This window comes from Oncorhynchus tshawytscha, linkage group LG02 (genome assembly GCF_018296145.1).
Source record: "Oncorhynchus tshawytscha isolate Ot180627B linkage group LG02, Otsh_v2.0, whole genome shotgun sequence".
In the NCBI taxonomy this organism is placed as follows: domain Eukaryota; kingdom Metazoa; phylum Chordata; class Actinopteri; order Salmoniformes; family Salmonidae; genus Oncorhynchus; species Oncorhynchus tshawytscha.
In genome coordinates, this window is record NC_056430.1 from 34,022,152 (window position 1) to 34,045,828 (window position 23,677).

Sequence of the window (23,677 nt, forward strand, 5' to 3'; positions counted from 1 at the left end):
AGCTCATTCAATGCTACCTTAGTGCCAGCCTCTGGCTGTGGTGCGATGTAAACAGCTACAAAGAATACAGATGAAAACTCTCTCGGTAGGTAGTGTGGTCTACAGCTTATCATGAGAAACTCTACCTCAGGCGAGTAATAGCTTTAGCACCCCTCATCGTATAACCAGCCAACTGTATGTTGATCAAATCAAATCAAATTTATTTATATAGCCCTTCGTACATCAGCTGATATCTCAAAGTGCCGTACAGAAACCCAGCCTAAAACCCCAAACAGCAAGCAATGCAGGTGTAGAAGCACGGTGGCTTGGAAAAACTCCCTAGAAAGGCCAAAACCTAGGAAGAAACCTAGAGAGGAACCAGGCTATGAGGGGTGGCCAGTCCTCTTCTGGCTGTGCAGCGTGGAGATTATAACAGATCATGGCCAAGATGTTCAAATGTTCATAAATGACCAGCATGGTCAAATAATAATAATCACAGGCAGAACAGTCGAGCAGCAGCACGGCCAGGTGGACTGGGGACAGCAAGGAGTCATCATGCCAGGTAGTCCTGAGGCATGGTCCTAGGGCTCAGGTCCTCCGAGAGAGAGAAGGAAAGAGAGAAAGAGAGAATTAGAGAGAGCATACTTAAATTCACACAGGACACCAGATAAGACAGGAGAAGTACTCCAGATATAAAAAACTGACCCTAGCCCCCCCGACACATAAACTACTGCAGCATAAATACTGGAGGCTGAGACAGGAGGGGTCAGGAGACACTGTGGCCCCATCCGATGATACCCCCGGACAGGGCCAAACAGGAAGGATATAACCCCACCCACTTTGCCAAAGCACAGCCCCCACACCACTAGAGGGATATCTTCAACCACCAACTTACCATCCTGAGACAAGGCCGAGTATAGCCCACAAAGATCTCCGCCACGGCACAACCCAAGGGGGGGGGTGCCAACCCAGACAGGAAGATCACATCAGTGACTCAACCCACTCAAGTGACGCACCCCTCCTAGGGACGGCATGAAAGAGCACCATATGTTGATATTGTCGTCATTCAGCCACGACTCCGTGAAGCATAAGATGTTACAGTTTTTAATGTCCCGTTGGTAGTTTAATCTTCCCAGTAACTCGTTCATTTGATTGTCCAAAGATTGCATGTTTGTTAGCAGGATTGGGGGAAGTGGGGGTTTATTCGATCGCCTCCGTCTTCTCAGAAGGCAGCCCGTTCTCTGGCCTCTCTTTCTCCGCCTCCTCTTCACGTAGATCACTGGGGTCGGAGCCTGTTCTCGAGGGAGCTCTTCTATATTCTCCGCCTCGGGCTCGTCAGAGTCGTGAACGAAGAAAAAGGATTCTGCTAGTCCGTGTTGAGTAATAGCAGTCCTGATGTCTAGAAGTTATTTTCAGTCATAAGAGACGGTAGCGGTAACATTATGTACAAAAGAGTAAAAAAATAAGTTACAAACAACGCAGATAAACAAACTAAAAAAACACAATCGGTTGGGGGCATGTAAAATGTCTGCGGCACCATCAAAATGCTTTGTTTGTAAATTATGTCTGAGTGTTGGAGTATGCCCCTGGCAATCCACAAGTACAATTTTTTTTTTAATGGTGCGATCAGGTTTTCTTAATATGAGGAATTTGAAATTATTTTAACTTATCTTTGATACTTAAGTATATAGTAACAATTACATTTATTTTTGATACTTAAGTATATCTAAAATCAAATACTTTAAAACTTCTACTCAAGAAGAATTATACTGGATTACTTTTTCTTGAGTCATTTTCTATTAAGATATCATTACTTTACTCAAGTATGACAGTTGGGTACTTTTCCACCACTGGTAATGAAAAGCATTCAGTATTTCTGCTCCTTTTTATAACCTGTAGAGAACACAATATATTGTCTATACTTGGCATGTAGGTTTCTCACTTGTGGTGGTTCAAATTGGGACATGGGGAGGGGAATGGGCAGGGTATATGCAAATTAAATACTGTAGTATTTATTCTAGTTTAAAAATTGTATTCTTTTCGCAGACTGCAGTGTTTTTGCTGACATTTATGTAGTATTTACTCTAGTATTCTACAGTATACAAAAAAATCTATACTAAGTACTACACATGATCGAGGGATAGTACAGTGTGTGGTATAGTATTGTACAGTATACTACAGTTTACCACATATTTCTATAGTAAGTTGTAGTATTCTATAGTAAACTGTAGTTTTTCATGTGGGGAGGAACACAGAGAGGGAAATTGAAATAGATTTTCTAAGCAGTTTGCCATCCATTTAACCTGTTTGCCTTGTTATTCTTATCAGCTGATAAAGAGCAGAAAGAGATATTTGTAGAGGGAAAGAGAAACTGGCAGAAGGAAGGAGACAGAAACTGATAGTGAAGAGAAGGGCTCTGCATGGTTGTCTTTCCTCAATTTGGGCTTGAAGAGCGCTAGTCTGAATATAAAACAACGAGAATGGTTCCCCCTCTCACCAAAAATCATTGCAGACAGACAGTAGACAGAGCAAAACCCCCAGACAAACACACTGACAAACAAATGGTGCCATAGCCACAAATAGCAAGTGTTATGACGTTGCCCTGTTGGGTGAGGTTTATGACCCCCCCCCATAAATACCTTTCCACCTTTCCTCCTTTTCTCTCCACTCTACAGAATGGACTCTTGGAAAGCCCTGTGTTACCACAGAGAAAGTATGGTAACATCAAAAGGTTGGGGAATGGAACAATATTGCCCTTTCTCAACCAGTCGAAAGTATCCATTTGTACTTAAAGAATATGATGTCAGATCAGTTGTTGTCTGGGACATTATATCTGATCATAGGACGACATACATTGTATCTTGGAAAATCTACACATTCTAGTTATCAGATCCGCATGGAATTGTTGTGCAATTTAAATGTTTAAATATGAAACTATATATGAGAAGATGAAATGTGATTTTAGCTTCTAAATGAGAGAATTGTTTTCATAAGTAAACTTACGCTTATTCAGTGGCCAAGTTCAAGTGAACAGGGATGAAACACAGCCTTCCCTTCCCCAGTACAAAATCCCCGGTGACCCAATTCACAGTGGACTAAACAACCCCGGCGTGAGTTGTGGTTGTGAATGGTTGAACGACTACTCTATCTAATGAAATTTACATGACACCAGATCACATGGAGGTGACGATCACCATGCTGGAATGGTGAATTTCGACTAGACCAGCCAGAATACAGCACGAGCTGATTATGGCAACTTGGTATGAACTTTGAACTATTATTCACTAAAGTAGAAGTGATCCATCCTAAACGTCATGTTATCAGCTGCAATTGTAAACATATGTGGCCTAGGAAAGGACAGACAATCTCCTAAGAACGACAGGGTACATTAACGTATCCGCTCTACAACACTACGACCAAAAAGATTCTTCAAAGGACAATGGCGATCTCTGCTGGATAAACCAGTCTTCCATCTTCGACCCATCTATCGAAGCGTAGCTCAGAGTAAATATATATCTTGCATTTTCCTTTTCCAAATGGGCTGTTATTAGAATGCATAAGATTCTGTATTTATGGTAGCATAACTTCTCAAGGTCCGATAGAGACCCAATCCCTTTGTCCCTCAGTCTTCCCGCTCTTTCATTCAAACCCAACCCCTTTCCTTTGTGTAACCAGCCGTCATATCAGGTTAGCCCACTAGGGGCTTTTCATTACATGATTAGTAATCAATGATCTATGTATGATCTATCATACACATACATATAATTTAATCATAGTCAGAGACACGACACAGGCATTACCACAGTGATATTTAAACTATGTGCTCTTCCTGTCAGCATTGTCACCTGTGTGTGTGTGTGTGTGAGAGAGAGAGAGAGAGAGAGAGAGAGCAAGCAAGCGAACAACTGATCTGCAACAACAATCACATTAGGCAACTTCACATATCCTTCTAATAAGAACAACAACATTTTCCACAGGTAAACAATCACGTCAAAAGCAGCTTTATAGACCTCCATAAATACACACACACACACACACACACACACACACACACACACACACACACACACACACACACACACACACACACACACACACACACACACACACACACACACACACACACCTGTGTAATGTACGGATGTAATTAGGGCAATATTCTGGGAAGAGAAAAGGAGAGGGTTACGTAAATGAACATTTATAGTCTAAATGGGTTACGGATTTTATTGTTGGCCCAATCAGCTCTGAGGCTAGCTGGGATGAGGCAGTCCAGTACAGGGCAGGGCGGGATGGGAGGTCAAGGTTAGCATGGAGGAGCAGGCAGTGACTAATCACACAAACGCTAAGTCCTGATGTTCTACTTCCCAGCGACAAATAATAATAATAATAATAATGGACCTGGCCAGGCTACATTGCAGGCAGGGCCTTGAGCCCATTTACAAAACACATTACTGGGCCAGGCAGGCTCTAACTTCCTCCTCCATCTGGTGGGCACAGAACAATGATCTAACAGGGTCTAACAGACTCTAATATCCCGTAGGCCCGGAGGGGAGGCCATTCAGAAACAAACCACCCAGTCAGTAAAATTAGGTTGAAAATAATTGTTTTGAATTATTTCCAGACCTTGACATCTCGTGCATTTTCCGAATTTCAAAAATATGTATTTTCCGGATGTTAAAAATACTTTCCAGACATTGAAAATATGTATTTTCTGGACGTTGAAATTAGGTGAATGAATGCTGAATGTTAGGTAAAAATAAGTATTCTCCATATGTCAGTGCTTTTTTTCTCACATAAACTGACATTGAGCGAACAATGTCGAATTTTAGCAGCCAGGAAATGACAAAGCTATTTCCACTAGATAACACAGCCACAAAGTCAGAAAACAGGTGCCGCTCCAGCGGGAGAAATCGATAAGCGAATATCACAGCCAATCACAACACTGGTGGGTAAATAATATTGTGAAGCCTACACCCAAACTGGCTGTGCGCGTGCGCCATCGTGCATAGATGTATTTTGTCCCCCCACACCAAACGTGATCACGACACGCAGGTTAAAATATAAAAACAAAACTGAACCAATAATATTAATTTGGGGACAGGTTGAAAAGCATTAAACATTTTATGGCAATTTAGCTAGTTAGCTTGCACTTGCTTGCTAATTTGTCCTATTTAGCTAGCTGCTGTTGCTAGCTAATTTGACCTGGGATATAAACATTGAGTTGTTATTTTACCTGAAATGCACAAGGTCCTCTACTCTGCCAATTAATCCACACATAAAACGGTCCACCAAATTGTTTCTAGTCTTCTCTCTTCCTGTCCAGGCTTTTACTTCTCTTGACTTTATAATACGATTTCATAAATTAGCTGCATTACCGCCACTGACTTTGTTCGTCTTTCAGTCACACACGTGGGTACCGGCTTCTATAAACCAATGAGGAGATGGGAGAGGCAGGACTTGCAGCGTGATCTGCGTCAGAAACAAAACTGACTTCTATTTTGGCCCTAGATTTATAAATTGATTTTGCAGTGCTCGTGCACACGACGCGAGCGGTGTAGTCAGCCTAACTTTGACATTTTGAGAAATGGAATAATACAGAGCAGCAGCTTTGAAATTTGACATTTGGATAAATGGAACGATACAGCACTGGGCGAAAGGGGTCCATATCAGGGTGTAGTAGAGTTAAAATGGTTATTCCATCAAACTTCAAATTATTAGAATAGTACACAACGCAGAACAGAACAACCAGGTTGAGGGTCTGTGGCCAAAGCCCTCAAACAGGAAAATTCCACGTTCAGACAGAAGGGGGGAGTCAGATCGCTATGATCGCCAGGAACTTTACTTTTGATGTCTATTTTTAATTGTTGCGCTACTGGTACTGCCTGTTGATGTTAGGTAGGCAGCTACAGTAGCTGAATGATGTTAACATCTTCGGGTTTTGTTTCATTAAATATATTTTATTTAATCTGGGTGCTTGTGCCACCTACTAACACCCTGGTACTACCCGTAGCTCCAGTTCTCCTCAGTCCGAGAAAACACTGAGAGAGAAAGGTATGTGTTGCAGATTACTCCTTTGTAGAAGTCCATAACGTGAAATAAATGAAACATCCAAAGGTTAATGCTGTAGATATGGTTATAAGGGAGTGTGAGACTAGTGTGAGGGAGTGTGAAACATGTCATTTTCAGAGTTTTATTGTTGTTATTAATATAGTTTACAGAGTGCTAAAAGTGCTTTTGTTGCTAGCTAGCATGCCTTTCTGTGACGTAGACGGTTAGCTGAGCTGCCGACCGTTGCTGGCGTTGCATTATGGCAGATGTAGTTTGGTCCTCTACGGTCTGAATGGAATAGAGGCAATTTCACATTGTAACTTGTTTATGTTGCAGTGTTTTTGTACATGAGTTGTTGTATTTTGGTACTGTCAACACTGAAAGCACCTAGTAATGTATTGGGGATGTGAGACAGGATATGTGTTTTACCTTTTTTCATGCTCCTGTGTAGAACAACTTGTCAGATGGTGCATTGGAGACTGATGTGTTCCTGTCCTGTCTTTTCACAATACTATTGCAGGTATGGTTCTATTGTCTAAGAATTAAGATTATACATTCTTTGTATTAAGGACGGGTTATTATTTTATAGTATACATTATGGCTTTATGTATGAGTGTGATTGTGTGAGTCTGAGAAAACACTGAGAGAGAAAGAACAACTTGTCAGATGGTGCTTTGGAGACTGATGTGTTCCTGTCCTGTCTTTTCACAATACTATTGCAGATCAACATAAAAGCCTAAAAGACAGCCGTGGTGTCGCTCTTCATTTCTTGGTTCTCCTGTGGTACATAAGAAACCCGTTACAAGGGGATATCTTTACATGACACGTTTTTGATATTCTAGAGAATACAGACCATTTCCAACGTATATTTTGAGTTTTGTGGATATGCACCATATCCGGAGAAATTCAGAATCCAGATGTATTTGACACATATATGATATTGGGATTACTCCGAATATCACACATGGACATTTCCTATGGCCGGATATGGACTATGAGACATCCTATATTCTCTCTTCAGATTGACAAATACTGACTGTATATAACATATCTGTGTTTTCGCAGCACATTCAATATATTACGCAATATTGATTCCAGATATGCTTATCTTGGCTGAGATCAATATACAGATCTTGATATGCTTTTTGATATGCTGAAAATAAAGATGATTTCTGATGCATTTCTTAGTTTCTGAGCATGCTCAATAATTTGAAAATGTTTATTTTATGAACAAATCATTTATGGATTCCCTCCTCATATCATACATGGTATGGGGTGGCAGGGTAACCTAGTGGTTAGAGCTTTGGACTAGGAACCGAAAGGTTGCAAGTTCAAATCGCCGAGCTGACATGGTACAAATCTGTCGTTCTGCCCCTGAACAGGCAGTTAACCCACTGTCCCTAGGCCGTCATTGAAAATAAGAACTTGTTCTTAACTGACTTGCCTAGTTAAATTAAGGTTTTAAAAAATGGTGGGATATCGAATCATTAGATATACAGAGATAGGCCTATGTGGACATCTTATTTTCTCTATATGAAGACAAATACTGTCAGTAGGCTTACATAGTATATTTTCTCTGCACATACAATGCATATGCTCTTGACTGAGGTCCATATCAAGATCTTGATACGTTAAATAAGGACAATTTCTGATGCTTATGAGTTGACGACATGCTCAATAATTTGACAAATATTAAATCCATATACATTTTTTAGACACAAGCTCAAAATGTTTTATTCCCTCTGCATAAAGGTGTGTGCAAACTAAAAGCACTGTAACTGGTAGCCTAGCAACAAGAATCTGGTATTTTTTTTATTTGGGCACCACAAATGAGTGTGTAAACGGTGTGGTTCAACTGACAACTGGAGAAACAGTGAGAAGCTGTTCAGAAAATACCTAAAAGAAGTTAACGCTAGAGTGAGTAGCTAACTTGAGATATTTTATTTATCTTAGTAACTAGAATCAAGAACCTTTTCCAATTTGGCCAAGCAGACAGTGTGGCTAGCTATCTAGGCTTGATATGGGGTAAAAGCTTACTGGTAGCCTAGCTAGCTAACAAATAACGAAAAAGTTCTCCTGTTCCTTTCTAATTTACCTGTGATTTCTTTTTTAATCCGTTTTTGTGAGAGATGTGGCCAATGTGGCCACTTTCGTTTGTTTCCTACAGCTTCAGTTGAAGGGTGTTGCAATTCTGTTGCTGTAAAACCAAGTGTGGTTATTATGAGGTTGTGCGGTTAATCTAATGTTGGCTTCAACTTGGCATTCCATACGAATCCTTCCATTAGAAAAGGAACCTGATTTTTGGTCACTTTCTCATAAAAACAGCGATGGTGAGATTCAAATGGTGATATTAATGCTACCACTATTCATGGAACTATTAATGTCCCTGTGTCGGCCACATAGGCTACAGAAATATTGCCGTGCATGCATCAAATTTATTTAGTCAGGCAAGTCCACATTATTCTCACACATTTTAGAATGTAATAATAATTATATAAATTATTCAATTGTATAACATTGAGGTCCTTGAAAATGACAATTAGGTACTTGAAAAAGTCCCTGAAAGTCCTTGAATTAGACTTGCCAATGTCTGTATGAACTCTGCTTAATGATGTATAGTCCTAGACCTAGACATTTACTGAGGAGTGGGTTCAGTCTGGCCACTCTTCCATAAAGGCCTGATTGGTGGAGTGCTGCAGAGATAGTTGTACTTTTGGAATGTTCTCCCATCTCCAGAAACTCCATCGGGTTCTTGGTCACCTCCCTCACCAAGGCCTTTCTCCCCCGATTGCTCAGTTTGGCCGGGCGGCCAGTTCTAGGAAGAGTCTTGGTGGCTCCAAACTACTTACATTTAAGAATGATTGAGGCCACTGTGTTCTAGGGGACCTTCAATACAGAAGTTTTTTGGTAACCCTCCCCAGATCTTTGCCTCGACACAATCCTATGTTGGAGCTCTACGGACAATTCCTGGTTTCTGCTCTGACATGCACTGTTAACTGTGTGACCTTACATAGAAAGGTGTGTGCCTTTCCAAATCATGTCCAATCAATTGAATTTACTCCAAGACTCCAATCAAGTTGTAGAAACATCTCAAGGATTATCAATGGAAATAGGATGCACCTGAGCTCAATTTTGAGTCTCATAGCAAAGGGTCTGAATACTTATGTAAATAATGTATTTGGACCCCTTCCATACAGTACTATGCATACACACACCTCCCCTCACACACATAAACAACCTTCCCCTACACGTAAACATAGTTACTCAAACCTCGAGCTCTGTGCCCCGCCTGCCTGCTCCACATAGCAGCTGGCCAGGTTCTCTATCCACATCCTACTGGGATCAAAAGTAATGAGGTATTCACATGCCTCTCGGTTACGGGGGGGTCAGAGAGAGAAAAAGTGGGGGGGGGTGTCTGTCTGTCTGGGAGGGGCTGACCGTATATATCATCCTAAAAGGGGCGAAAAGGTGATGTTCCTTCCCTAATTCATCACTGCCTTTAATATCACCGCCTCTCCATATCACTGTATCGAGTATATCTGCCTGGATCGCTATCCTTCTTGCATCTTCACCTGTTGCATCTCATCTACTGGTGTCTCCTTCTCATCTTCTTATATCCTCCAAATCAGCTGTGTCCAATCTTAGTAGGTTCTCCTGTAGAGCCCAGAACAATGAAGAGGCTGTGTGGGGAGAGAGCTCACAGCCCACACACAGTTCAACCAGCTCCCAAGTCCTCCACTACTTAGCCCTCTCACAGAGATACAGACAGAGACACAGATGCACAGGAACTCACATGCTGTCCACACTTGTCGCAAACAATGATAAACAGACACACACATTCTCTACACAAACAGCTAAAAACAGATGGAACTATAATAAGGTACCAGACTCAGAGTCCACATTCACACCACACACACGTGCACACAGAAACACACACACACACACACACACACACACACACACACACACACACACACACACACACACACACACACACACACACACACACACACACACACACACACACACACACACACTTACAAAAAAAACATGTCAAATTTGCATATTTTAACATTTACAGTTCACATGTTAACACCACATGTTCACATGTGAGGAGAATAACATGTTTTCACTATGTTTCACGTGAAAATCTCACTTTCACATGTGGAATTGCATTTCCACATGTGAAAAACATTTATATGTCAAAATCACATTTGCCATTTCACATGTAAAAAAAACTCCTTGTGAAAATCTGAATTTCACATGGGAAAACTGAAATCTGTTTTACTTCATTTTTACCAGCATGTCACTTGTGCGTCTAAAGGCAACAAAACTGTACTTCACACACACAAATTCATGCAAGGCTCTCCCTCGCCTTCCCTTTGGCAAATCTGACCATAAGTATATCCTACTGATTCCTGCTTACAAGCAAATGCTCAAACAGGAATTACCAGTGACATGCCCAATAAGGAAGTGGTCCGATGCTAAGCTACAGGATTGTTTCGCTAGCACAGACTGGAATATGTTCCAGGATTCATTAATAAGTGCATCGACGACGTCATCCCCACAGTGCCCGTATGCACATATCCCAACCAGAAGCCATGAATTACAGGCAACATCTGCAGCTAAAGGCTAGAGCTTCTGCTTTAATTGAGCTGAACACTAATCCGTACATTTATAAGAATCCTGCTATGACCTCCGATGAACCATCAAACAGGCAAAGAGTCAATACAGGACTAAGACCGAATCCTACTACGCCGGCTCTGACCCGCATCGGATTTGTCAGGGGTTGCAAACTATCATGGATTACAAAGGGAAACCCAGCCGCAAGCTGCCCAGTGACATAATCCTACCAGACAAGCTAAATGAGAGCACCAGCTCTTCTGAATGACTGTGTGATCTTGCTCTCAGTAGCCAATGTGAGTAAGACCTTAAAACAGGTTAACATTCACAAGGCCGCAGGGCTGGACACAATACCTATAATGTGTACTCAGAGCATGTGCTGACCAGCTGGCAAGTGTCTTCATTGACATTTTCAACCTCTCTCTGAACCTGTCTGTAATACCTACAGCTGAAGTCGGAAGTTTTCATACACTTAGGCTGGAGTCATTAAAACTTGTTTTTCAACCACTCCACAAATTTCTTGTAAACAAACTATAGTTTTGGCAAGTCGTTAATTAAGGACATCTATTTTGTGCATGACACAAGTCATTTTTCCAACAATTGTTTATGGACAGATTATTTCACTTATAATTCATTGTATTACAATTCCAATGGGTCAGAAGTTAACATACACTAAGTTGACTGTGCCTTTAAACAGCTTGGAAAATTCCCAAAATGTATGTCATGGCTTTAGAGGCTTCTAATAGGCTAATTGACATAATATGAGTCAATTGGAGGTTTAACTGTGAATGTATTTCAAGGCCTACCTTCAAACTCAGTGCCTCTTTGCTTGACATCATGGGAAAATCAAAAGAAATCAGCCAAGACCTCAGAAAAATAATTGTAGAGCTCCACAAGTCTGGTTCATCCTTGGGACCAATTTCCGAACACCTGAAAGTACGATGTTCATCCGTACAAACAATAGTACGCAAGTATAAACACCATGATACCACACAGCCGTCATACCGCTCAGGAAGGAGATGCGTTCTGTCTCCTAGAGATGAACGAACTTTGGTGTGAAAAGTGCAAATCAATCCCAGAACAACAGCAAAGGACATTATGAAGATGCTGGAAGAATCAGGTACAAAAGTATCTATATCCACTGGTAAACGAGTCCTATATCGACATAACCTGAAAGGCCACTCAGCACGGAAGAAGCCACTGCTCCAAAACCGCCATAAAAAAGACAGACTATGGTTTGCAACTGCACATGGGGACAAAGATTGTACTTTTTGGAGAAATGTCCTCTGGTCTGAGTAAACAAAAATGGAACTGTTTGGCTATAATGACCATCTTTATGTTTGGAGGAAAAAGGGAGACGCTTGCAAGCCGAAGAGCACCATGCAAACCGTGAAGTACGTGGGTGGCAGGGTGGAGGGACTGGTGCACGTCACAAAATAGATGGCATCATGAGGTAGGAAAATTATGTGGAAATATTGAAGCAACATCTCAAGACATCAGTCAGGAAGTTAAAGCTTGGTCGCAAATGGGACTTCCAAATGGACAATGACCCCAAGCATACTTCCAAAGTTGTGGCAAATGGCTTAAGGACAACAAAGTCAAGGTATTGGAATGCTCCTCACAAAGCCCTGGTGGTTTGTCCTATAGAAAATGTGTGGGCACAACTGAAAAAGTGTGTGCGAGCAAGGAGGCCTACAAACCTGATTCCGTTACATGTTCGCTTGTTTCATCAAGGGAACATATGGAGAGGGAGGAAATAGAGATGGACAGGGAGGGATGAAATAGTATGATAAATATTCATATACAACAGCATGAGGAATGATAATCTGTTTTGCACAAATCTAAACATAGTCAATACATCTGTAATCCCTGTTCGTCACATGAGCTCTGGCTTTGATAAATGACTGATGTGATGGAGGGTTAATTTAGTTAACAAAAAAAATTAATCAAACATCTATTTTTAAGGCAAAATAGACCCAGAAAAAAACTATAACTAAAGAAACATTATTATTTATTTCAGTTGACTAAAATGAGAAGAGAAAAAACGTGTTCAGCAGTGGGAAGGACGGGTCACACCAGGCAAACACAGCCTACATCAGCTGGTAAGCTGCGGTGGAGCAATCGATTAGTGTGGGCAGAGCAGCAGACAGGCTGAGCCTGTGCATGTGACTCTTGCTTCACCTAACTATCTCACCACCAGCTTTCTAGTTAGCAACCATTTGCCTGGTTAAAAAACACATGCTGCTTTACAAAATTAAAAACAATAGCAGCAATGATTTTAATAATAAAACAACAGTCTAGCTATGTTTATCTCTTCCCTGAGTAGGCTATAGAAAAGTAGGCTGTCTTTGAATATGTAATCTCATACAACCCTCACGCTTTTCCCACTGCATTTCATATACATGTTCTGTAGCCAACGTAGCCAAGTCTCCCTGAAGCTTGGTCGCAAATGGCTCTTCCAAATGGACAATGACCCCAAGCATACTTCCAAAGTTGTGGCAAAATGACTTAAGGACAACAAAGTCAAGGTATTGGAGTGGCCATCACAAAGCCCTAACCTCAATCCTTTAGAAAATGTGTGGGCAGAACTGAAAAAGCGTGTGCGAGCAAGGAGGCCTACAAACCTGACTCAGTTACACCAGCTCTGTCAGGAGGAATTGGCCAAAATTCACCCAACTTATTGTGGGAAGGTTGTGGAAGGCTCCCCAAAACGTTTGACCCAAGTTAAACAATTTAAAGGCAACGCTACCAAATACTAATTAAGTGTATGTAAACTTCTGACCCACTGGGAATGAGATGAAAGAAATAAAAGCTGAAATAAATCATTCTCTCTACTATTATTCTGACGTTTCACATTGTTAAAATAAAGTGGTGATCCTAACTGACCTAAAACAGGGAATATTTACTAGGATTAAATGTCAGGAATTGTGAAAAACTGAATTTAAATGTATTTGGCAAAGGTGTATGTAAACTTCCGACTTCAACTGTACATGTTTCAAGCAGACCATCATAGTTCCTGTGCCCAAGAACGCCAAGGTAACCTGTCTAAATGAATATTCCCCTGTAGCACTCACATCTGTAGCCATGACATTCGTTGAAAGGCTGGTCATGGCTCATATCAACACCATCATCCCAGACACCCTGGACTCAGTCCAGTTCGCTTACCGCCCCAACAGATCCACAGAGGACATATTCTCTGTTGCATTCCACATTGCCCTCTCCCACCTGGACAAGAGGAACCCTGTTCACTGACTACAGCTCAGCGTTCACACCATCATTATGTTTGCTGATGACACAACGGTGGTAGGCCTGATCACCGACGACGTCGAGACAGCGTATAGGGAGAAGGTCAGTGACCTGATAGTGTGATGCCAGGACAACAACCTCTCTCTCAACATCATCAAGACAAAAGAGCTGATCGTGGACTACAGGAATCAAAGAGAACAGCACGTCCACTTCGACGGGGCCATAGTGGTGCAGGTCAAGAGCTTCAAGTTCCTCGGTGTCCACATCATTAATTAATTAACATGGTCCGCTCACACCAACACAGTTGTGGAGAAAGCACGACAATGCCTCGTCCCCCTCTGGAGGCTGAAAAGATTTGTCATGGTAGCTCAGATCCTCAAAAAGTTATACCATTGACAGCATCTTGACTGGCTGCATCACCATGTGGTATGGCATCTGCTTGGCATCCGACAGCAAGCGTTACAGAGGGTAGTGCATAAGGCCCAGTACATCACTGAGGCTGAGCTCCTTGCTATCCAAGACTTCTATACCAGACGGTGTCAGAGGAAGGCCCTAACAATTGCAAAATAGTCCAACCACCCAAGTCATAGACTGTTCTCTCTGCTACCATATGGCAAGTGGTCCCTAAGTCTGGAACCATCAGGAAACTAAACAGCTTGTGACCCTCAAGCCATAAGACTGCTAAATAGTTTACCAAATAGCTACCCGGACTATCTACATTGACCCTTTTTGCGCTAACTATTTTGACTCATCACATTCGCTGATGCTACTGTTTATTATCTATCCAGTTATCTAGTCACTTTACCCCTACCTACAGTATATGTACATATCTACCTCAATTACCTCGTAACCCTGAGAATCATCTCGGTACTGGTACCCCGTGTATAGCCAAGTTATTGTTACTCATTGTGTATTTATTCCTCGTGTTATTTTTCTTCAATCATTTTTTTCATTTTTTTCTCTCTGCATTGTTTGGAAGGACCCTTAAGTTAGCATTTTACTGTTAGTCCACACCTGTTGTTTACGAAGCATGTAACTGATTCAAATCATAATAGAATTGTATCTATCACATTTGAAAAAATCTAATTTGCAGGTTCATATGTAAGAAAACTCCATATGTAAATATCTAATTAGTAGTTTCATATGTAAGAAAACTCCATATGTAAATATCTAATTAGCAGTTTCATATGTAAGAAAACTCCATATGTAAATATCTAATTAGCAGTTTCATATGTAAGAAAACTCCATATGTAAATATCTAATTAGCAGTTTCATATGTAAGAAAACTCCATATGTAAATATCTAATTAGCAGTTTCATATGTAAGAAAACTCCATATGTAAATATCTAATTAGCAGTTTCATATGTAAGAAAACTCCATATGTAAATATCTAATTAGCAGTTTCATATGTAAGAAAACTCCATATGTAAATATCTAATTAGCAGTTTCATATGTAAGAAAACTCCATATGTAAATATCTAATTAGCAGTTTCATATGTAAGAAAACTCCATATGTAAATATCTAATTAGCAGGTTCATATGTAAGAAAACTCCATATGTAAATATCTAATTAGCAGTTTCATATGTAAGAAAACTCCATATGTAAATATCTAATTAGCAGTTTCATATGTAAGAAAACTCTATATGTAAATATCTAATTAGCAGTTTCATATGTGAAAAACTTTCACGTGATTGTTTTTCACATGTGAACTTGCAATACCACATGGAAAATCAAATGTTCAGTTTCACATGTAAGAAAACTTCCCCATATACCCCAATGTTTGTGAACAAAGTACATCTAAACAAACACTGTATAGACTAAAAACATGGTTAGAAATATAATTTTAATATCATAAATGGTCAGTCCTTGAATCCATAGCGCACTTTATAGATTTGAGAGTGGTTTCATTTCTCCAGCCCCATCTCTTAGATTTTTACTGAAACTGTGGCGGAGAAGACACTTTGTTAATGTTTCAATTAAGGTTAGCTGCTTTAAACACGTTTAGTAATAGTGTTATTGTATGGTGCAATCCTCTAGTGAGTGAGTTACTTTTGTGCCATTAATATTAAGCAAAACTTCTGAAGTCGAGAACAAAATTCTTAGTACTACAAACAAGAATGATATTGAAATTTAAACATGAACCCAAAAGTATTGATAGCAAAACAAAATATTGCAAGGAAATAATTGTTCAATGCGAGAACAAATGAATTGTAGATGGATGCAAAAATGTTTCTTTCAGTGATTTTTTTTGTTTTTCTGATAACACAATTAAATAAAATGCCTCCCTCTTTCTTGCAATTTTCCTATCTTTAGTTGTTACCCTGGCCTTTGCGTTCATTGCCTTTTTTCCAGTTGCAAGTTTCAACATATTCATTCCAGCAACATAACACAGAGGCATCCCACTGCAGATTTGCCTTTGAAGCTAAGAAGGGGTGGTCCTGGTCAGCCCTGGATGGGAAACCAGACGTAGCTGGAAGTGATGCAAAATAAGTGTGAGGTAAAAATAAGTCACGTGGGGGGCAAAACATTTACGAGGGAAAAACCCATGTGAAAAATGTACTTATGAAACATTGTCTGAAAACCACATGTGAAAAATAGAATATTTCAAACAGGGATGATTCCAAAGTGTCTCTCCTCACTCATTGCTATGCAAATCCACTGGTGGACTACATACCTTGTGGTAAATGAACTGGACCTTCTGTTCCTTCTTTCACTCTGGGCCCAGTCGGAACCACTCTGGGTCTCTTTTATCTCCTCTTTAACTCTGCGTGTGGTCTGCAAGAAAGGACAGAACACTCAACACATTAGCTCTGTGGTTAATGTGGTGTGACATTAATTTTTGTACCCTGTCAAACAAATGTTTCACCTACTAAATTACATTATTTACAGTGTGATTGTTTTTGTGGTTTTAATAAACAGCATTGAAAAGAATGCAACAATTTCTTTCTTAATTTGAACAGACTCCAATATTGATACAATATACTGTACTGCATGCTTTAGAAGCTGGATGGGTGTAGGGGAGAGGAGGGGGAGAGCCTTGGAGAGAGAAGGAAAGAGAAAAACAACATTTTTTCTAACCCGAAAGCTTCTTCTCTGTCTTTCCTCTCTAAGAAACTTGAGCTCTCTGGTATTTTTCCCAAGGGGTTGTCTCCAGACGTGGGGCTCGACGACTGAGCTTGTGTGAGACAGCACAGGCTCTGATCTATAAAGATAGCCTACACAGATTAGATTTATACAGAGGAGAGACATAAAGCAAACACTTGCTGGTCACCCAGCCGGCAGTTTATAAAGGTCAAATCTCGTTATCAAGCTTTGAAATCAAACATTGCATATGTGACTATTGATGTGTTCTGTGTATTATCTATATGCATTCCATACGCATAGGCCAACATATGGTAGAAAGTCCTAGCAGGTCTAGCCACAATATTTCTATGCACTATAGCTCTCTCAAGCAGCCCTCCGCACATTAATGAGCTCCATATGACCCAGAGTGCCAGAGTGAGAGAGTTATGAAAACAGTAAAACTCCTACAAGGCACGTGTATTACAGGATGTCACATGGAGCTCAAACACAGGGCTACTGCTGACAAAAACCAAAGACCTTACAGTATTGCAAAACTTTCAAAGTTGAAAAGCACTACCAGGTATGCGCACGTACATACACACACACACACACACACACACACACACACACACACACACACACACACACACACACACACACACACACACACACACACACACACACACACACACACACACACACACACACAAACACACACACACACACACACACACACACACACACACACACACACACACACACACACACACACACACACACACAACCGGTCCAAAGAAAGCAAGGGAGAGAAAGAAAAACACTAGACAGAGAGACATTAGGGAGTTCTATCAGCTCACATGGAAATACTCAACTGCAGTACTTGAAGGCTGAGGCTGCATTAACACACTGTAAACACAGCCAGGGCCAGGAAATACAGCGCCTTCAGAAAGTATTCACACATTTTCCACATTTTATTGTTTCAGCCTGAATTTAAAATGGAGTAAATAGAGATTTTGTGTCACTGATCTACACAGAATACCAGGAGTAAAAATGTGCTTAACATTTTTTCAGTGTGCAATAATAGTGTTTAACATGATTTTTAAATGACTTGCCCATCTCTGTACCCCACACACACACTTATCTGTAAGGTCCTTCAGTTGAGCAGTGAATTTCAAGCACAGATTCAACCACAAAGACCAGAGAGGTTTTCCAATGGTTCGCAAAGAAGGGCACCTATTGGTAGAATGTTTTAAACAAACAGACATTGAATATCCCTTTGAGCATTGCGCAGTTATTAATTACACTTTGGATGGTGTATCAATACACCAAGTCACTAAAAAGATACAGGCGTTCTAAAGTCAGTTGTCGAAGAGGAAGGAAACCGCTCAGGGATTTCACAATGAGGCCAATGGTGATTTTTAAAAAGCTACAGAGTTTATAAGCATTAAACTTTTAAATAGCTCTTTGTTGACTGTTGCTGGGTGTTATTGTCCTCTATTAGCACAGGACTGTAGCCTACCTGCCCTAAGCTCTCTCCTGGCCCCTTACACTAAGTCTGAATTTGTCCTGCTAGGTGACCTAAACTGGGACATGCTTAAACCACCTGACCAAGTCCTAAAGCAATGGGACTCCCTAAATCTTTCTCAGATTATTACCAATCCCACAAGGTATGACTCCAAACACCCAGAAAAGGCTACTCTCCTCAATGTTATCCTCACAAATAATCCTGATAGGTATCAGTCTGGTGTTTTCTGTAATGACCTTAGTGATCACTGTTTTACAGCCTGTGATTGTAATGGCTGCTCAGTGAAACGACCTGTCCTGATTTGTCATAGACAGTTGCTAAAAAACTTTAATGAGCATGCCTTCCTTCATGAACTGGCCTCTGTAAAATGGTATAGAATCAGCTTGATCCCCTTTGTCGAAGACGCTTGGACCTTCGTTTTTGATATTTTCAGTGGTATTGTTAACAAACACGCCCCCAAAAAGAAAATTAGATTTAAAAACAGGTTCAGCCCCTGGTTCGACCGTGATCTTGCAGAGTTACTCCACCTCAAGAATTGCATTTGGCAAAAGGCTCAGCACACGCATACTCAGAATGACTAGCTCTCATTCAGTCAAATGAGAAATAAGTGCACTCAGGCTATGTGGAAGGCCAAAGTTAGTTACTTTAAGGAGCAGTTCCCTCCCTGTGGGTCTAACCCCAAGAAGTTCTGGGAAACGGTTAAAGACCTGGAGAATAAACCCTCCTCACAGCTGCTCATGTCCCTTCATTTTGATGATGTGGTTGTTACTGACAAGAAGCACATGGCTGAGCTCTTTAACCACCACTTCATTGAGTCAGGATTCCTGTTTGACTCAGCCATGCCTACTTGTCCATCCAACATGTCCTCATCTCCCACCCCTTCTAATGCGACTATCTCCGATACTTCTCCCTCTGTTTCCCCTGCCCCACTACAAAGTTTCTCCCTGCAGGCAGTCACTGAGTCTGAGGTGCTAAAGGAGCTCCTTAAACAGATGTTTTAGACCCTTTCTTCTTTAAGGTTGCTGCTCTTTGAAGAAATTAACATTTTGTCCTGAATACAAAGCATTATGTTTGGGGCAAATCCAACAACACATCACTGAGTACCACTTTTTATATTTCAAAGCATGGTGGTGGCTGCATCATGTGATGGGTATGCTTGTCATTGGCAAGGAATAGGGAGTTTTTTGGGATAGACCTCAGCACAGGCAAAATCCTATAGGAAAACTTGGTTCAGTCTGCTTTCCAACAGACAGTGGGAGACAAATTCACCTTTCAGCAGGACAATAACCTATAACACAAGGCCAAATATACACCAGAGTTGCATACCATGTTGATTGAGAGTTACAGTTTTGACTTGAATCGTCTTGAAAATCTACGGCAAGACTTAAAAATGGCTGTCTAGCAATGATCAACAACTAACTTGACAGAGAATAATGGGCAAATATTGTAGAATGCAGGTGTGCACGCTCTTAAACAATTTTCTTTATTTTACTAGACAAGTCAGTAAAGAACAAATTCTTATTTACAATGGCAGCCTAAACTGGCCAAACCCGGACGACGCTGGGCCAATTGTGTGCCTCCCAATCAGTTGTGATTACGGCCAGGATTTGAACCAGGGTGTCTGTAATGACTCCTCTAGCATTGCGATGCAGTGCCTCAGACCACTGTGCCAGCTACAATCGCTGCCAAATGTGATTCTAATATGCATTGACCCAGTGAGTTGAATACTTACCTAACCAAGATATATTAGCCTCTTATCCCTCCCCCACACAATTTTTTCTTCTTCCACTTTGACAGTATTTTATATAGATAGTTGGCAAAGAAAATACAATTAAATCCATTTTAATCCCACTTTGTAACACAAGAAAATGTGGAAAAGTCAAGGAGTGTGAATGCTTTCTGAAGGCACTGTATATACTAGATGACCAAAAGTATGTGGGCACCTGCTCGTCGAACATCTCATTCCAAAATCATGGGCATTAATATGGAGTTGGTCCCCCCTTTGTTGCTATAAGAGCCTCCACTCTTCTGGGAAGACTTTCCACTAGATATTGGAACATTGCTGGGGGGACTTGCTTCCATTCAGCCACAAGAGCATTCGTGAGGTTGAGCACTGACGTTGGTTGATCAGGCCTGACTCGCAGTCGGCATTCCAATTCATCCCAAAGGTCTTTGATGGAGTTGAGGTCAGAGCTCTGTGCAGGCCAGTCAAGTTCTTCTACACCGATCTCAACAAACCATTCCTGTATGGACCTCATTTTTTTCACAAAGTTGGAAGCACAGAATCATCTCGAATGTCATTGTATGCTGTAGCTTTAAGATTTCTCTTCACTGGAAATAAGGGGTCTAGTCCGAACCATGAAAAACAGCCCCAGAACATTATTCCTCCTCCACCAAAATGTACAGTTGGCACTATGCATTGGGGCAGGTAGTGTTCTCCTGGCATCCGCCAAACCCAGATTTGTCTGTCGGACTGGCAGATGGTAAATCGCGATTCACCACTCCAGGGTCGAATGGCGACAAGCTTTACACCACTACAGCCGACACTTGGCATTGCGCATAGTAATTTTAAGCTTGTGTACGGCAGCTCGGCCATGGCAACCCATTTCATGAAGCTCCCTATGAACAGTTCTTGTGCTGACGTTGCTCCCAGAGGCAGTTTGGAACTCGGCAGTGAGTGTTGCAACCGAGGACAGACCATTTTTACTTCAGCACCGCAGCTCATGCAGGGCAGAAATTTGATTAACTGACTTGTTGGAAAGGTGGCAACCTATGACGGTGCCACGTTAAAAGTCACTAAGCTCTTCAGTAAGGCCATTCTACTGCCAATGTTTGTCTATGGAGATTGCATGGCTGAGTGCTCAATTGTATATACCTGTCATAAACAGGTGTGGCTGAAATAGCCGAATCCACTCATTTTTGTGCATTCTGTGTATAGCACTGTCAATATCACAGCCCTAGCAACCCCTTATCCTAGAAAGATCACATGTTAGCATGGTGTGTGTGTGTGTGTATGTGTGTGTGTGTGTGTGTGTGTGACTACCATACACTGTTTTGATGTGTTAAGTTGTTGGACTGGATTCACTTCTGAAAAGTGCAAGCTAAGTCCTGTTTGGTTGCAAAGGTCATGAGCACAGTGTGTTCTGATTCTGTCCTGTGGCCTCCACACTCATTCTGAATGACTATTTCACGTTCCCTCTGAGGCACACACACTCTTCTGTTCTGCCTCCAGGAAAATGGGGTAAACATAATCTGTTAGTCACAGTCAACGGCAGAAATCCTTCCTGTGGTTGGCTGGAGAGAAGCATACGAAGCATGTTGTTGTGTTATCTGTTATTCCAGTTCCCTTGCATCTCTCTCTCTCTCTCTCTCTCTGTGTGTGTGTGTATTTTTGCAATGCTCCAATAAAGCCAATCATCCAATAAACCTCATGACGTTTAGTGAGTTAGTCCGTTCACATAGAGTACACTTAATCAGGGATTGCATGTAGCTACACAAACACAAACACACACAAACACACACCTACATAGTCTACAGCTGCTCGCATTGCCACCAAAACACACTACACCATTTCCACAAAAACATACTCCCTCACACATTCAATTCCTCAATGGTACTGGCTAGAGTTGAAAATGAAGCAAAGCAGTGTGGGAGGGTATTACCTTAGAGTAGCCTAGTAGATTGATTTATTAAGCCATTTAGTAGGACAAATGGGACATTCTGTGGTAACAGAGTAGGAGTCTGAAGCAAACCTGTTAGGTGACTGAAGGGAATTCTTTAGAAGTGTGTGGGGGTATAAGAGCAGTAGATTGACTAATTGAGTCAATAATTCAACAATTGTGAAGCAACAGAGTAGGACAGAGGGGAGTATGAATGGGAGTATGTGTGTTAACAGTTTGACTGTTATTAACACACCGGTGCAGTGTGTCGTGACGTGACTATCATTAATGTGATGACGGTTAATTTAGCAAATCAATTAACTATGTTTAATTATTACGTGATTATATTAATCATGTAACAATTAACTCATTAGCAATCTTGGGGCACCACGGAAAAAGGTTGTTTTATGAGTTACCATTTTCCGAATTAACTCAAGAATATATCGTTATCATACCAGTCATACACTAATCATTTTTATCTCATTTCAGTCTTATTCTGAATGTTGTTGACTTCAAATAACCACGAACGCTAGTCTAAATGATGATTTAGCGATACAAAAATTGGCTTAATTATTTATTTACTAACTAAATACTCACACAGAAATACAGAAACACACACACACACAGACTTTTTCTACTATATTATTGACTGTATGTTTGTTTATTCCATGTGTAACTCTGTGTTGTTGTATGTGTGAAAAAAAATTAATAAATAAACACACGGTATACATTGAATTGATTACTAACATAATGCAATGAAAAGTCCATAGTGGACTAACCCGATATGATGCCTTCTTACACAATGAAAGGGAGGGCAAGATAAAGAGAGCAGGAGAGACAAAGAGGGAACTCATTGTACATACAAGTGGAAAATACGCTTATCGTAAAGATGGATATTTAGCACCCTAACAATCGCTCATTCGGATTTAGAAATGCAACACATATTTATGCTTGTCTGTCTTTGTCGTCTCTCTGCAGAAATCGCCTGGTCCGTCTATGGGGAGTCAGTTCGACAGAAGTCTCTGGTTAGGTAAGTCTCTGGTTGTCCACTAGAGGTCACAATATCCTCAGTTGTAGCAGGCTTCTTTGTCTATGAGTGTCAGAAATATACCAATGGTCATTTGCTGAGATCTTCCTGGTGCCTTTGGTCAAAGTTCTAGACTACTTTACATTACCCAGCTGTAGACTGAGAATGTTTGGTATAGTCTTCAACTTCACTCGTTGAGAGTTTGAGGGTCTTGCCATTTGTAATGTATTTAGCTTGCGCTGCACGTATTCTGGTCTGGTAGAGTCTAACCATTCGTCTTGGAGGGCAGTTCCATTACATTGCCACAATGTCTGTGCTCACATGGGCGTGGTTACTGACTTGGCAAAACGTTTCTATGAAAAGCAATTATCTCATTTGGAAGGCAAAAATCACACTTCATCTTCTCACGAATAGTTTCATATTTAATCATGTAAGTTTTACAACATTTAGATGTAAATCTGATAACTGGGACTTATACATTTGTAGAGTTACAGCTATTTAGTTAT